This window comes from Oryctolagus cuniculus, chromosome 9 (assembly GCF_051225735.1).
Source record: "Oryctolagus cuniculus isolate XC-2025 breed Fujian yellow rabbit chromosome 9, ASM5122573v1, whole genome shotgun sequence".
In the NCBI taxonomy this organism is placed as follows: Eukaryota; Metazoa; Chordata; class Mammalia; order Lagomorpha; family Leporidae; genus Oryctolagus; species Oryctolagus cuniculus.
Window position 1 is genome coordinate 115,861,284 of NC_142875.1, and position 16,067 is coordinate 115,877,350.

General features: G+C 39.3%; 1 long non-coding RNA gene and 1 pseudogene across 2 annotated transcripts; both read right to left on the minus strand.

Moving 5' to 3' along the window:
* Positions 1–4,735: 4,735 nt before the first annotated feature.
* On the minus strand, positions 4,736–12,840 carry LOC149124735 (uncharacterized). 2 transcript variants are annotated; one of them, XR_016213787.1, is made up of 3 exons: positions 12,707–12,838; positions 9,274–9,299; positions 4,736–4,857 (listed from the first exon to the last, which is right to left on the minus strand). It is a non-coding gene; the product is annotated as an uncharacterized LOC149124735 (long non-coding RNA). The 2 variants fall into 2 exon arrangements; XR_016213788.1 differs by lacking the exon at positions 9,274–9,299 and adding an exon at positions 9,300–9,336 and having other exon boundaries at positions 4,738–4,857; positions 12,707–12,840.
* LOC100344403 (sterol carrier protein 2 pseudogene) lies at positions 11,030–11,739 on the minus strand (annotated as a pseudogene).
* Positions 12,841–16,067: the final 3,227 nt, after the last annotated feature.

Sequence of the window (16,067 nt, forward strand, 5' to 3'; positions counted from 1 at the left end):
GAATAACTTAGATTGAGTTCTGGGCTTCAGACTATATACTCAAGATCTCAATAAAAATTCTATACTTATAACATGAGAACAAGAAAAATAACATTATAAAAATTAAGATAATAATAGATGATCAATATAATTATCACCATAATGGATATCAAAATGTCTAAAATTAAGGAAAAAATAGAATCTAGAAAAAATTTTGTTATTTGTCTTCCTTTCACCCCCTTCAAATCACAATCGTGGGTGTGTCCAACTATTTCTGTCTCTTCAGTTTTACGTTATAGTTTTCTCCTAAAACTAAAATACTTCCACAATTATTATAGAAAATATATAGTATATTATTTGCTCTTTTTTTTTTACATTTCATGTCATCTTTTCAACTGTTTCAAATTCAGATCACTGTAGAAAGAAAATATTCAGTGAACAAAAGAATGATGCTCAATTGGCTATGTGTTTCTGAAGAACAATTATATTATACATGCTTACATATACTCCTTCCTAATTAATTTACAGGCTACTTCTGGGCAAGTTTTATGAAAATTTGACTCCATTTAGGAAGTTGCATATTGGTAACTATATTACTCTGAAAATAATAGCTCAACTATTGACAAGGCTTAATTAATATGACCGATTATAAGAAAAACATTATGTTTTGCCATCTGGTCTGTTTAATAACCCTTAGCTTCCTGGACATAGGTCTAATGATTTTCTTTGTTAATGTCTTCTCACATTTACATATATTTTGAAGGGACTTTGGAGATAATAAAATATGCTATATAATTCAGAGGGTCATATAACAGTATGAAAATGTCATATGTTAAATGTTAATATTAAAATTTTATTTAAATATTAAGTGTTAATAAAATGATATAATATATAATATAATAACATATTATATTATATTATGTAATTATATTGGTAGCAGATGGCTTGGCACTTTATTTAGTGAAATAAAGCATATTCCTCTTAATGATATTGAGAATGGTTTTATAGATTTTTTCTTTTTCTCTTCATTGGCTTTTGACTTGTTTCTAGTCAGATAAAATATCCGTGCATCTACTCATTAACCCTTTAATCAGTCAGTGACTACAATATGACAATATCAGTCGGAATGAGATGAGATGTCCTGTCTAAACTTGCTTTTTCCTTAGACAGGAATGCCCATCAAAACAGCCTGATTTTCTCATGATCTATGCCTCGCTCTCTGTAACCTACTTGTTGCTTTCCTACCAGCTTTTTTTTTTTTTTTTTTTTTTGACAGGCAGAGTTATAGACAGTGAGAGACAGAGACAGAGAGAAAGGTCTTCCTTCCATTGGTTCACTCCCCAAATGGCTGCTATGGCCGGCGCACTGTGCGGATCTGAAGCCAGGAGCCAGGTGCTTCCTCCTGGTCTTTCATGCGGGTGCAGGGCCCAAGGACTTGGGTCATCCTCCACTGCCTTCCCAGGCCACAGCAGAGAGCTGAACTGGAAGAAGAGCAACTGGGACAGAATCTGGCACCCCAACTGGGACTAGAACCCAGGGTGCTGGCACCACAGGTGGAGGATTAGCTTAGTGAGCCTCAGCGCCAGCCTCCTACCAGTTTGTGATAACATCATATAAGCCTTCTTTCAGAATATAAGCTATAAATACTGAATTCCCCCAGAGTGGCTAAACTCTAAACTGAGGTCATATATTGAATAAATTATTTAAATGATGTAGAATTTTTTTCTGATTAAAAGACAGTAGAGATGAACAGTTTATTGTAAGCCAGTGCAAACATTTCCCACTTTATTTTACCTTCCTCTACTTACATACATCCTTCATAAATGTAACATTTCTCTTGCTCATTCGATTTGTTTTTTATATTGCTCATTAAAATGTTTCACTTTATACCCAGTATTGTTCACACTCTACAAGAGTTTTTATCACCGATATAAAAGCAATCTACTTGATGCACAGCTGGTTTCCAGTCTGACCTAATTGCTTCTGTGATATGACTAAGACAACTAATGCCACACCCAGTGCCACTGAGCTTTTTCACATATGTAAATTAAATTACTTGCAGATGAACTTGTTTTAGAACATGTATCTGAAAAGAGTTTCAGCTCATTTAGTAAGATGCCTACCATCAAGTCCCATTGAAAATGTGCCTGCAATCACTAGATGCTCTCCAGTTTGTATCTCATATCCATGATTTCTTTTAGATTCTTATCACAAATCTCTGAACCATAATTTGTTTATGAATGAGGATGTTCTAAGTGTTCATATCAAATTTTATCTTTATTTTAGAGATTTATATTTTCAATTCCAATGTATGAATAAAAACTTGTAGTCAAAGAAATTTAACCAACCTGTGTTTTACATTTATTTGCCTGAATTTTTGGCTATTAATACATGACACATACTCAAACTCCATGAATTTACATTTCTGAAAATCATCTAGTTAGTTTTAATTTCACAATCCTGCACCACTTTGAAAAGATCAAACCTTGTCATATTGCTGTAGATCACACATATTTTCACTTTAAGGTTTATAATTTTCATTAAATGTCATAGTTTTATATATGAATAATTTTTTCAGCTGAATCTTATGAGCTACTTTGGGTTTAAAATATGTAGACAAAGAGCAGTAATATTATCAAGTAATGCCTCTAGTAATTTTTTAACACAATTTCCTTTGTCCTTTTTTTTTCACAATTGAAGTTTTGTTGAAAAATTACCATGCCTACTACATCTATTATTTTGCATTTTCTTGTGTAAGGAGACATCTAGCAGAAATACAGGCTGGGCAGAATAGTGGAAAAGAGAGCTTCTGCACAGAAAATAAAATAAAGATATTGAAAAATAACACTTATTCTAAATTACTTAAAACAGAGAACCTAACATTGCTATAGAATAAAAAAAAGTTGAAAAACCACTCTATATGAAGTTAATGTCTTTCAGAAAGTTTTAAACGGGTATCTGTTATGTGATTATTCTATTCCATCAATGCAAATATATGGCAATCTTTCCTATAATTTACTAAAAAGGTGGCAGCTATTTATAAGAACTGAATATTTTAGTATTTTCAGCATGAGATAAATTTTTGAGGAATTAATATCTGCACAGCTATCTGAAGTGCATGTAACAATAGAAGAAATTAGATACTAATGAGTATTGGAAGCAATCAGATAATCTAGGGGACTAAAATGGAATGATAATGGCAAAGATGGATGAAGAATATTGATGAGAAAGAAGCACAATTAGAAATTAGTTAAGTAAAGCACACTGTCATAGGATTAATCAAGTAGAGTATCAGATGAGAAAAGTTCAATAGGGTATAATCACCACGATGGAGCATAGACTACATGCTACATTTGTGCATGCTGAATTCAAAGCAATTGGGGTAAAGTTTAGAAACTTTGAATAAATATGCAAAATGTAGTCATGATTGAAACAATTCAATCAACTCACATTATAAAATAGTTATTAAGACTGCTTTATGGGAGGCACAAGAGAGGAGAAATTAGAGAAAGCATATATGAGAATAATAATTTAGAAAAAAATTCATAGACATCCAGGTTAAATAACAATCCAAAAATCCCTTTTAGGTGTCAAATACAAAGTCACATTACCAACCTATTTTAAATCTGCTGGAATGGGAGTATATTTAGTAATAATTCATAAAAATAAGAAACACAGTTTAACAAAGTAAAAAGTATTTTCAGAGTGATCATAAAGCAAGTAAGTTGTTAGTCTATGTGGATGGGTCTCACTTCTTGTAAAGCTGTCTTTCATACAAAAACTAATTAATGAATGCTATCATGTTTAGCAACGTTATATAGGTAAAACTTATTTTCAAGTTATAATCATGCTTTCTGAATATTTGGAAAATACTTTAGTAGCTAAATGTCTAATTGTTCTCTAGAGTAGTCTGGTATTAATTTTATGAAGAATTTACAATGATTGTGATATACTATTGTTCTCAATCTTCTATTCAATAAAAAAGGATTTCAGTGATTTATATACAGTGGTATGAATGGATTATTTTGGGAGGATAGGCAAGAAAATCTAAAAAGACTGATGATTACATTATTATTAGACAATGTTTCTCTGGTTGTGATTTTTTTTTAATTAATTAATTGATTTGAAAGCAGAGTTACAGAGGCAAAGAGAAAGAGAGAGAAAGTCTTCCATCTGCTGGTTCACTCCCCAAATGGCTGCAACTGCTGGAGCTGGGCTGATCCGAAGCCAGAAGCCAGAAGCTTCCTCTGGGTTTTCCATGCAAGTGCAGGGGCCCAAAGACTTGGGCCATCTTCTACTGCTTTCCCAGGCCATAGCAGAGAGTAGGATCAGAAGAAAAGCAGCTGGGACTCGAACTGGCACCCATAAAGGATGCTGGTACTGCAGGCGGAGGCTTTACCTGCTACGCCATAGCACTAGCCCAAAAAGTAGTACTTTTGAAAATGAAAAAGAGGAAATCAGAGATAAGCAAGTGCAGTCCCAGCCTATGCTCCAAGTGCAGCAGCCAAACAACTGGAGCCTTGCCTCAGTACCTCAGTGACACCAGTACTCAGACCATAGGACATCAATACTCAACTTCACCTCTGTGCATGATGGAGTAGTTGGAACCTAACTAATCCTCAATTTATAACAATTATAAAAGCAAACAAGGGATGAAAACTATTGAATGACATTGGTGGGTAAAAGGAAAACAAGGCACGTGACCTAGGGACTGTGATCCTTTCAACAAGGCAAAACACAGGCAGGCTCCACACTTACCTTGGCTCCTGAGCCCACCTTCCTGTTGGCTTCATCACAGAGGCACAAAGCCCAACCAGAAAGAACTTGTCTCACTGGTCTGAGGAGACAATGGGTTGGAATTCACAGTTGCTGGAAAACCTGGAATTGGAGAGCAAAATTGTGACATCTGCGGCAAGCACTCAGTATGTATATTTAACCTATGTCTGAAAATTTGGGAGCAAAGACTTCTGCATTGGACTTAGCAAAGAAGTTAGAGATAGTCACAATGGAATCTAGTTGTCCACAAAGAGCAGGTCAGAAATATTAGTTCCTGTAGATCTCCTTGAATTTTGAAGAGGGTTGTTATGAGTTCAATTAGAAGGACCAATGTGCCCTGGGCAAAGTACCATTGATAGAAGCAGGTGTCAAAGTGCCTTTCAGAGGATGTGCACCAACCTCCGACGCCTGCAAGAATGTTTCTAACACTAAGGAATTCCCAAGTAACTGAAAAATATGTCAACTTGAAACACTCATGAAGTCTGACGAGTTAGAGGATGGCATTGTGGCAGGGAGAGCTAGCCTCTGCTTATGACACAAGCATTCCTATCCGAGTGCCAGTTCAAGTCCCAGTTTGCTCCTGTTCTGATCCAGCCTCCTACTAATACGCCTGGAAAGGCAACAGAAGATGCACCAAGTACTTGGACCCCTTATACCCATGTGTGAGACTCCAGAATGGAGTCCCTGGATCCTAGCTTCAGACTGACCCAGCTCTGGCTGTTGCCAAGTATTTTGGTGCGTGAACCAGTGGATGGAACATCCATCTCAATTCCCCCCCACCCTTTGTCACTCTGCTTTCGATTAATAAAGCTTTTTGGAGGGTTCCAATATCTTATTATAAAGCAATCAAATAAGGCTTTTACTCTGCCTCATATTTCCACTCTTTATAATGCCCCCTGATTCTGCTTGGATCCAGCCATATCAGAAGCCAATTCAAAATTTGATAATCTTGTGCTGTGGAGGACCCATACATGAACTCTGCCAGTTCAAAACGTGACTGAGTTTTTGGCTAACATCAATGGCCAGCCATGCAAATGAGTTCTCTTGGAAGCCCAGCCTAGTCTGGCTGCAGCCTCAGCCACCATGTGACCTCACCACTGAGATACCTGAAACAAGAGCAGGGCAGGCAAACATATCCCAAAGCCCTAGTCTACAAAATCATAAGCAAAATAAAATTGATTTCTAGTCATTGATTGTGTGTTCATATTTTTATATCAAAATCATTAGAACAAGAAAGCTAGGATAATATGGCTTTTTCAGGAAGTTTTCATTCCTCACGGATGAGAGGCTTATTCATCATACTTGAAATGGACTTGAACAGTAGACCTTGCCCTCTTGGACTTCTGATATTTTAATGAGAAAGTAGTTGCGACCCTCTGGATTGGGCCACGGAATGAACATGTGAGTAGCAGAACTCTGCCCAAATAGCAGCAAGCAGCCATCCCCAGGCACACAGAGCCTGAATCACAACCACTCCACGGAGTCAAGGCTAAAGACGCCAGCACAAATCTGTGACACCTGTGATTGTCATGCTGCATTTTCACAGCAACACTTGACTGACAGCAGAAGCTCACTCTGGGAGCCATATATGTATTACTTGGGGTTGCGTTGGAACTTGGATGTGGGGAAAACGGAGCTCAATAAAAAAGCAGTGGTGATTAAGAACATTAGATTTAAAAAAAAAAAAAAAAAACTCTACATTCTGATAGGTTTTTCAAGAACAGTTGGGATTTCAGAAAGAGACCAAAAAGCAGAGATTCCAGAATGTGAGACAGCCCTGAGAGAGAGCTGAGTTTCTTGGGTAAAGATTGCAAATTGTGCCTGATCACAACAAAGTTGAAGCATGTATTTTAAATTTAGGTAAATATTTTTACAGTCATGGAAATAAAACAGAGGACTATGGCTACTAGTGCCATCTGCATACCGCTAGGGGTTTCTCGTGTGCTCCAGTTACAGCTCACAGATGTAGAAAACAATCTCACTTGGACCCTCCAACCTCTGGTTTGTCTTAATGAAACCATCAAGGTGAAAATCTCTACTCTCTCCACAATTTTTGTAAAGCCAGGATATAGACCGCCTACCTATATTCAGCTTCAAGTAATTAAACATGTTTCTGTGATAATTATCTAGCACTTGTTCTCAAAATGCCATAAAATAATCACAACTATCAAATAAGGTCTTCACTGCAAGTAACAGCTCCTAATTTTATTCTTTTAATGCTTGTTATGCTAAGAGAACTAAAGTTTTTTTCTTAAACTAAATGTCGAGAAGTGTCAAACTTTCTCTTAAATATGGAAGATGATTTGGATGATCCATTTGTAAGTGCTGGTGTTTAGCTTTAAAATACTGTCAGAGAACCACTCACTGACTAATTAGAACTTAATTGTACTACCAATGAATGATTATTTTTCTTTGATTTTGCATTTTTCACAGCAACATTACATAAATAGTATGCTTAAACCTTAGCAACTGTAAACAATGGATGCAAAAGAGTGGATTTGGTTTTGTTAAAATAAGCAGACCTTGCTGACCATGACTTACTCCACTCCAAAATTTCCTACTACTCACCTTTCTTTTAATCCATTTATACTCCTAATTACGTGTGTGTGTGTGTGTGTGTGTGTGTGTGGAAAGATTTAGTGCTGAACCTAATGCTGAATCTTATGATCTAGCTGCCTTAAATTATATTTTAATCAATAAAGAAAAGTCTCAGGAAAAAACCCAAAGAGATAGCCTTGTGATGACAGTAAACATAGTTTTATTTTGTGTTCATATTTATTATTTTGAAAAGTTGGGATCATTTAATTAAGCCTGCTTATCTGTTGCCTTAAATTCTTAAAAAGACAACCATATTAATCCAGCCAAATAATCTCTTAGAATTTTAAATGTCTATTGATTTTTTTCTCTCCATTCCCCTCAATAAGCTGTATCCCTGGAGTATGCTATAAAAGGGCAAAAGATGTCTTTGTAGGCTCAGCTCTTTCAGACTCGTGGCAGTTTAATGACTCATTGTACTTATAAATGTCCCTGATTAAGTCTTTTTATTTTTAGCCTAATTTAATTTGTATCATTACATTTTGCACAGAATTTTCTTTTCATTTCTGTTCCCTGATTCACCCACCATTAAGTGTTCACTTGTGCAGTTGATGGTCTTATAAACACCAAGTATGTTTTCCCCACTTCATCTTTGAAAATCCTTTACATTAGACCTTTTCTTTCAAATGGACAGAGTGATAAGCTTTTTTTTTTTACACGTAAGACTTCTTTAATGCTATCCGTGAAATTATTGAAGTTACAATCAAACCTCAGTGGCAGAGGTATGGATAATTGAGGAATAAGTATGAATAAAGAATGATATTAACATTTAATTATATTTCTTGGATTCAGTTCTGCCTGGATTTTGTAAAATGATGCAATATAGAATTAGCCATGTGTTCACTGGGGAATTAGCTAAACTTTCCCATAGTTTGATAGCTCAGATCAGGAAATGTACAATGAATGTTACAATATAACTTTACATTGAAGTGTTAATTTACAAAAGATAAAAAAAATCCAGTGTTAAGTGCCCATACAAATATGTTTCCAAAAGCTGTGTGTAGAGCCACTTCTAGGGCCAGAGAACAAGAAAAGTGTTGATAAGAGCGGGCGTCATAGCATAAGACACTGCTTGAGATGTCCACATCCCATTAATGTGCACCCTGGGCAACAGTGATGATGGCTCAAGGACTCTGGTCCCTGCCCCCTCCCTGGGAGACTGGGATGGAGTTGCTGGCCCCTTGCTTCAGCTTGGCCCAGCCCTGGCTACTGTGGGCATTTGGGGAATAAACTGGCAGATGAACATGGATCTCTCTCTGTCTCTCCCTCTCCCCTCTCTACTCCCTCTCCTCTCTTTCCCCCTTCTCCCTTCCTCTCCCTCTCAAGTAGATGAATATAAATAAACATTTTTTTAAAGCCTGTTGACTGTTTGGGTGGTAGTTCTAAGGAAGACCTAGGTTTGAACTCTAAGTGTTTTCAGACTTGAGTTGCATAAGTGTTTCCCAGAGAGGAGTCTGGCATAGCTGAGGGCCAGTGAGAAGCTGGCGCTGTGACCCCTGAAACCCAGGGCTGGGGCAGGCATCATAGTTACCCACATCAGGAAACTTCCCAGGAGAAAGACTCAGCAAAAATCTTTTCTGGAACCCTGCAAAGAGCTTGCTTTAGCCACAAAGATCCACAAACAAAGATTCTCTCATCACTCCCTAGTCAATCTCCTGCAACACAACTTGGAAGCCAGCTACAGAGAATATAGGACAACTTGTGCTTTGTGGTATCCATAATTACAATGTTAGTAAGAATTTATTTTTTAATAACAGGGCTCGGACTTAACTGGAACATCAAATCCAATAAATCATATTAATTTATTGTTCGCAAATACTGTCCCTCAATAAGCATTGTTTACTAGCATTGCAGAAGCAGGGTGGTAAGTTACAGGTTTGTACTTCCCCTCAATATGCCCATCATACCTGGTGAAATACATACCCTTAAATGTTTGGTCTCTGACTCACCTGTGGAGGGAACAGGTTGGGGTCAAATCAGCAAACACTGAAACAAACAAAAGTCCCTGTTTATAGCTTATGTGTGTGCTGCGAGTGACGCTGTTTTTACCTCCAGTAGCAGAGGAGGAAACGGAGACCACACACGTTACTCACTTCTCTCAAATCACATCGCTGGTACAGCTGGAAATGGGCATCGGGTCTGTTGGGGTCCTAAAATACTACACACTCCTCACTGCATTGAATCACCCATATGGAGCCAAAGTTAATTCAGAATCAAACTTAAATATGCCCTGAGAACAGGGAACCAAAACAAAATCAAGTACTACTCATGTTACCCTTCTAGGGAGCCTTACAGAAACCATAGAACACTAACATCTCTCACGTCCATTTTAAAGTAACTGTTTACATATATGGTTCAAATGAAAGTGCTGATTAATTAGTTAAATCGGTTTCATCTGGATGACAGACAAAAGTACTAAAAGGAGCACTTTGATGGTTTTGAGGTATGCAACATCCTGTAATAATCTTGGTGGTAATATCTTAAGTCACCACTAGATGGTGAAATTACTCCATCAGCAGTATTTGCCTCAACTGTAATAGTCTTCAGTTTTTCAAACAAGACTGAAGGTTTGGTTTTACTATTCTGAAAGCAAAGATGGAACTTCAAGGATATTCAAATATTGAAACCGCATTAAATAGTGATTTTTGAATTACAGTTTTATACACCTATAAGTCATTTTATTATTTTCAGGAATAGCCATTTTATCTTTCTATTAAAATTCTTCTAAAAGCAATATTTTAGTTCATGTTTCATTCAGTGTAATAACATTAGCATTAGTAAAACCAGGATAAAAGATAAATGTGGGTAATTATTTAAACTAAACTGATATGAAAAAGGAAAATTGTAACGAAAGACTGAAAGCTTTATAAATTGCTATTGATATATAATTTGAAAACTGCATTTCAAAGCATTCTTTGCTCACTTTCAACAACAGCATTTACAACTTCAATATACTGATTTTTAAGAAGGAAACCCATTTTTAACATATTTTTTATTTTAAAAACGGGCCTGTGGGGCTGGCGCTGTGGTGTAGCAGGTAAAGCTGCCACCTGTAGTGCAGGCATCCCATATGGGTGCAGGCTCCAGTCCAGGCTGATCTTCCAATCCAGCTCTCTGCTGTGGCCTGGGAAAGCAGTGAAAGACGGCCCAAGTCCTTGTGCCCCTGCACTCGCGAGGGAGAGCTGGAAAAAGCTCCTAGCTCCTGGCTCCTGGCTTCGGATTGGCACATCTGTGGCCATTGCAGCTATTTGGGGAGTGAACCAGCAGATGGAAGACCTCTCTCTCTGCCTCTGCCTCTGTAACTCTACCTTTCAAATAAATAAATTAAAAAAAAAAGTCTGTGTTCACTGTGTTCAGCTACAGATTTTTCCCCTACACTCTGATTGTATATCTTGTATTTTGATCCAGAAAGAAAATATATTGTCAACATGATGCAAAATTTATTTTTTTATCCTAGTATAGAGTTTTAAGAGCTATTAAAGAGAAACTGATCAAGTGCCGAGCACTCATTACTGTCCAACTATTCATATCGTACCTTCCCTCGTTCTTCCAAGACAACCTTTTACATTGACGCTTCAGCAGAATAAACCATAAATGTAATTTTCAAGTAAACTAAGAGCTTTTGTTTACATAGTTTTGGATTTTGACTTTCTTATTCTGAAACTCAATCTTACCTCAAACCATAGTTACCATATTAACTTTGCAAAGCACAGTTGTTTGCCATTCAGCAAAGCAGTAGTACCCTATGGGGCCTACTGACCCAACACTGAGGGAAAACAGGATTGGTCACACCCATTTGCAAGCTCTATTCCAGGCTATTTGCCAACGTGCAGTTTGAACGTGAGTTCTGACAATGAAATACATGGATACCCATCTGGATTTCCAGAAGGCGCCAAGGGGAGTTCTTCACAGCTTAGTCTTGCCTGCCTGAAGCTGAGGCTTTTATGCCTTCATTTCCAGACCCAGGTTGCCAGTGATTTTCAATTGGCTTCGAAAGACGACCAACTGAGGGTTCCTGTTAGGAGTCATTGACGCCAGTGAGGCCGAGTCAGCCATGGAGAGGGCGAAGTCAGCTGTCTTATCTAAGTTCCGATGCTCTGAATCTTTGCTGTTTGTCACATCCACCACCCAGGTGGCTTCCTACCCTCAGGGCCATCCTTCAGCTTGGAGGCAAAGATACCACCGATTTTCTTCCGTACTGTTCTCCTTCCTCTTCAGCTTCTCAGTCTCCTTGAAGACAAGATTTGCCTTAAATGCATCACCTGCAGAGCTGGCTGGTGCAGCCTCAATCTGTTGGGTTCCGAACGAACTGGCAGCCTCGGGAAAACCCATCTTGTCGAGTGTGACAAGAGCTCCTCCGAGGCCTAGGTTAGGCTGCCCAGCAACCACTTCCTGTAAGCTATTTTAAAATTGTATGAATCAACCAGCTATTTGGCAAACACCAAGATTTCACTCAAACTTATAAACCCAAAAGATTGTGACTTTTTAGCTACATTCACATGCAACATTTTTTTTTTCTCTCATGCAATTTTCACCACTTTTTGGACTCCCATCTGCTGTCCTTGATAACAAATTGCGGAATGGTTTTATGTCAAAATAAAATATCTGCATATCAAAATATATCACACTAATGGTTTCTATTTATATTAAATAGACGACTTGTTTCAGGCTGATATATATAAATGTCAAAGCTAAGAATTCAAACTAGCAGCTCATTCCAAAATAATCATCTTGGATTCTTCTTCCTGTTTAGCAGATTGTCTGTCGTCAGCTCTGTGTCCCATTTACCCCTTACATTCTCACTGCGTCTTTGAAGGATCCCTTAGCAGTGTGGTTCTGTATCAAAATCCTAGGAAGTTTTCACCAGAGAACTGAAAGGACACACACACAAAAGTAAGCCATTATTTCCTGATGGATGAGGGGTGCAGGGAATGTGGCCAAATGGCAGTTTCTGCGTTTACGACCACTTCAAAAACAAATGTCTGTAAATCAGCTCACTGCTTCAGGCCCCTGGGATCCACAGGTTTCCCTGAGCCTGTTGATGACATCTTGGAGCTTCTGCAAATTTCCATTTGAGGCTTGTAGGCAACTTAGATCACTGACTACAATATCATTTTTGTAACTTCTAGCAATTACTTATCTGACTTTAACTCTCTCATGTCCTGTGTTGAAATCAATGCTCCTTGGGATATAAACAGTAGCATTTTCTGTCCAAAGTCAACCAAGACCTACACACTTCCATCCCGTCCTGAGAAATAAGAACAGATCATGTGACTATGTTTATCTGTATTTGCGTTTCCAAAGTCAAAGACAGAGGATGGCATAACAGAAGTAGGATTAGAGAGACCACAGTTACCTTTCTATCCAGAAATAGGAAGAGCACGCACCAGCGGTCACAGATTATACCGACTGTGAATTCCTCCGGCCAACTCTGCACGCGTGCTTGCCCTGAAGATGAGGAATGGTCCTCAGCTGGATATCAGTTTCACTTGTTTCCCATGGGCGGCCCCTCAGTTCACCTGCTGTTGATTTCACACTCTGGGTATATCTTTCTTTTTCTTTTTTCTTTTCCACCTACATTTGAAGAGCAAACCTTACCAGTAGATGCTTAGGAAAAATAAGGCCATTATGCAGCTTGGAGAGCCTCACTTTTTTTTTTTTTAAAGATTTTATTCACTTATTTGACAAATAGAGTTACAGGCAGTGAGAGAGAGAGAGAGAGACAGAGAGAAAGGTATTTCTTCTGCTGTTTCACTTCCCTAATGGCTGCAACGGCCAGAGCTGCGCTGATCCGAAGCCAGGAGCCAGGTGCTTCCTCCTGGTCTCCCATGAGGGTGCAGGGGCCCGAGCATCCGGGCCATCCTCCACTGCTATCCCAGGCCACAGCAGAGAGCTGGACTGGAAGAGGAGCAACCAAGACTAGAACTGGTGTCCACGTGGGATGCCGGCACCACAGGCAGAAGATTAACCTAGTGTGCCATGGCGCCGGCCCCTGAGCCTCACTTTTAATTCAGGCTGGTTGTATGTGGACAATTTAATCTCCTGTATTTTACTGGCTTTGTGTCCTTTTTATTCTTGGTAACTAAGGTGTTAAGAATGTGCCAATGGCGACACCCAGATTTATTTCCAAGGCTCTATCTAAAGTTAGCCTTTCTTGGGGGAGCTGAATTCAAGTCTTTTGGCTTTGAGTCATTTCTTCAATGAACAGATGACAAGGACCACCTTGATGGACTTAGGGCTTTTTATAAAGGGCATTATGAACATGATTTGAATTTTGCTTGTAGATTGAATTTTAATCAATCTTTGTTACTGAGAACATTTTTAAATTCATGTTTTACTGTTCAGATACCAGAAGGAATTGTTTTCAATACTGCAAGGATTTCTCTAATAAACTGTATTTCCTAACTGATGGTAGAACCTGAAATAAAAATGAATATTTTATACTGTTTGGGATCAAGCCCACCAAAACTAGCACAGGACCAACGCTAACTTTGCTGTGGGCTGCCTGCTGCCATGCTGTGTCTGTGGCTTTAGATCACCACAGACAGCCTATTGCTAGAAATAGAAATATGAGACCCTGGATATTTGGCATTGGAGCAGTTTCAAGGGCTCCACCTACAAGCACTAGACTGGGGACAACAGCCATTGGGATCAGCCCAGTGTTGGGGTTCATGGGTCTTGCACTGAGTCTCAGGGACAAATATATATATTCCTGCTCACTAAAATACTTGCTTCAACAAAATGATTTCAAAAATATGTATTTTGCAGGTAATTAAGTAACTATATGAAAATAAATGCACTTGCCCTCCTCTCCTGAGCAAAGCCCATAACTCTTTGCTGGAGCTTGCCATATTGCCTTTCTGTAGTCTAAGCTCTTCTAGTTTCTTCTTTTATGTCATGATGAACAGGGAATGTGGGTTGGTTATCACTTTTGTGTATGTCCAGTTTCCAAATTTCCCTCTCCAAAAAGCCAACCAAATGAACAAACCAAAGACTGTTTCTCCTTTGCTCTTCTGCCACCATCTCTGGGTAGCTGGGGGGTGCGCCAGGCCCTTCAGGAAGGGATAAGACAAGCCAGTTCATACTCGTGCGACACTTAAGGTTCTGCTACCAAATGGAGGCAGAGGAATGGTACCGACGACAAGTGGCAGATTAGGAAATAAGGCCATAGCTCCAGGAATATCCACATGTAGCATTAGAGAATATTCCACAGGAATTATACTACAGTGGAGGAAGAGGGAGAACCGTGGACCTGGTCGCCATCGGCATTGGTGTCTCCGCCTATCCAGATGATGAGGGTTCCCCACGCAAGCTGGCAACAAGCTGTTTTACTTCCTTCATGTCAGCTTCAGCAGAGAGGGCCTGAGTTTGGTAAATGACTGCCTACGGGAAGAGGCGTTCTCAGCCTCAGCAAACGTGCCTTTCTTCTTCCCCGACGCCTTTTTGCGCTAGCTCATCAGTCTCAGCGAGGTGAGCGGCTGCTGTGGCTGCCCCTGCGCCGTGATAAGCAAGTGCCTGGCTGTCAATCAAGGACTGGACCAGAGCCAGGGAGGACTGGCCTAAACCGGCGCGAGCAGATCCCAGCCGCCAGCCGCCAGCCCGCCACCCCACCACCAGCACCGACACCAACACCCGCACACTCCGCTGTGTCAAAACCGTATTTCAACGAAGAGAAAACTGGGCCCAGACATAAGGTACTACCATACAAAAAGTATAACGAAAATTGGCAAATTCAAATAGTGACTGATCTGTGAGACATTAAGATAGCTAATCGGAGTGTGGAAACAATATGGTAAAATTAGGATTCGAATCAATAGCAAGAAAAATTGTTCAGGGAGTAAAAGGAGGATGTTCCAGATGTTTTAAAGAACAGAAATAATGATGTCACGACCCTTCAGATTGTGCACAAAAATTAGAATGTATATGAACCATGTAGATAACTGTTGTAAGGAGTAGAAATATAGCCCACCATTCTAAAACAACAGGAGCATGGGAAAGAGACAGAGAATACATATTCTGTCCATCAGATGCATAAAACCAAAGAAAGTGAGAAATGCTTTTTGAAAGATAAAATATAGAGGGCCGGTGCCGTGGCTTACTTGGTTAATCCTTCGCCTGCGGCGCCAGCATCCCATATGGGCAACGGGTTCTAGTCCCAGTTGCTCCTCTTCCAGTCCAGCTCTCTGTTGTGGCCCAGGAGTGCAGTGGAGGATGGCCCAAGTGCTTGGGCGCCTGCACCCGCGTGGGAGAACAGGAGAAGCACCTGGCTCCTGCCTTCGGATTGGCCCAGCATGCCGGCAGTGGCAGCTATTTGGGGGGCGAACCAATGAAAAAGGAAGACCTTTCTTTCTCTCTCTCTCTCTCTCTCTCACTGTCTATAACTCTACCTGTCAAATAAATTATATATAAAAAAAGAAAGATAAAATATAGAAGCTGGCACGCCACTTGAGATACCTGCAAATCATACAATAGTGCTTGAGTTCAGATACTGGTTCTGTTCTCAATTCCAACTGCTTGTCAGTGGGTGCCCTGGGAGGAAGCCGTGTCTGCCAGCCACATGTGAGACCTGGGTTGAGTTTCTGGTACCTTGCTTTGGCCAGTCCTAACTTTGGTGGGGATTTTGGAAGTGAACTGACAGGAGATCTCTCTGTGTCTGTCTCTGACTCTCAAAATAATTAAATATTGAAAACAAATATAAAAATTAATACTGGCAAAAG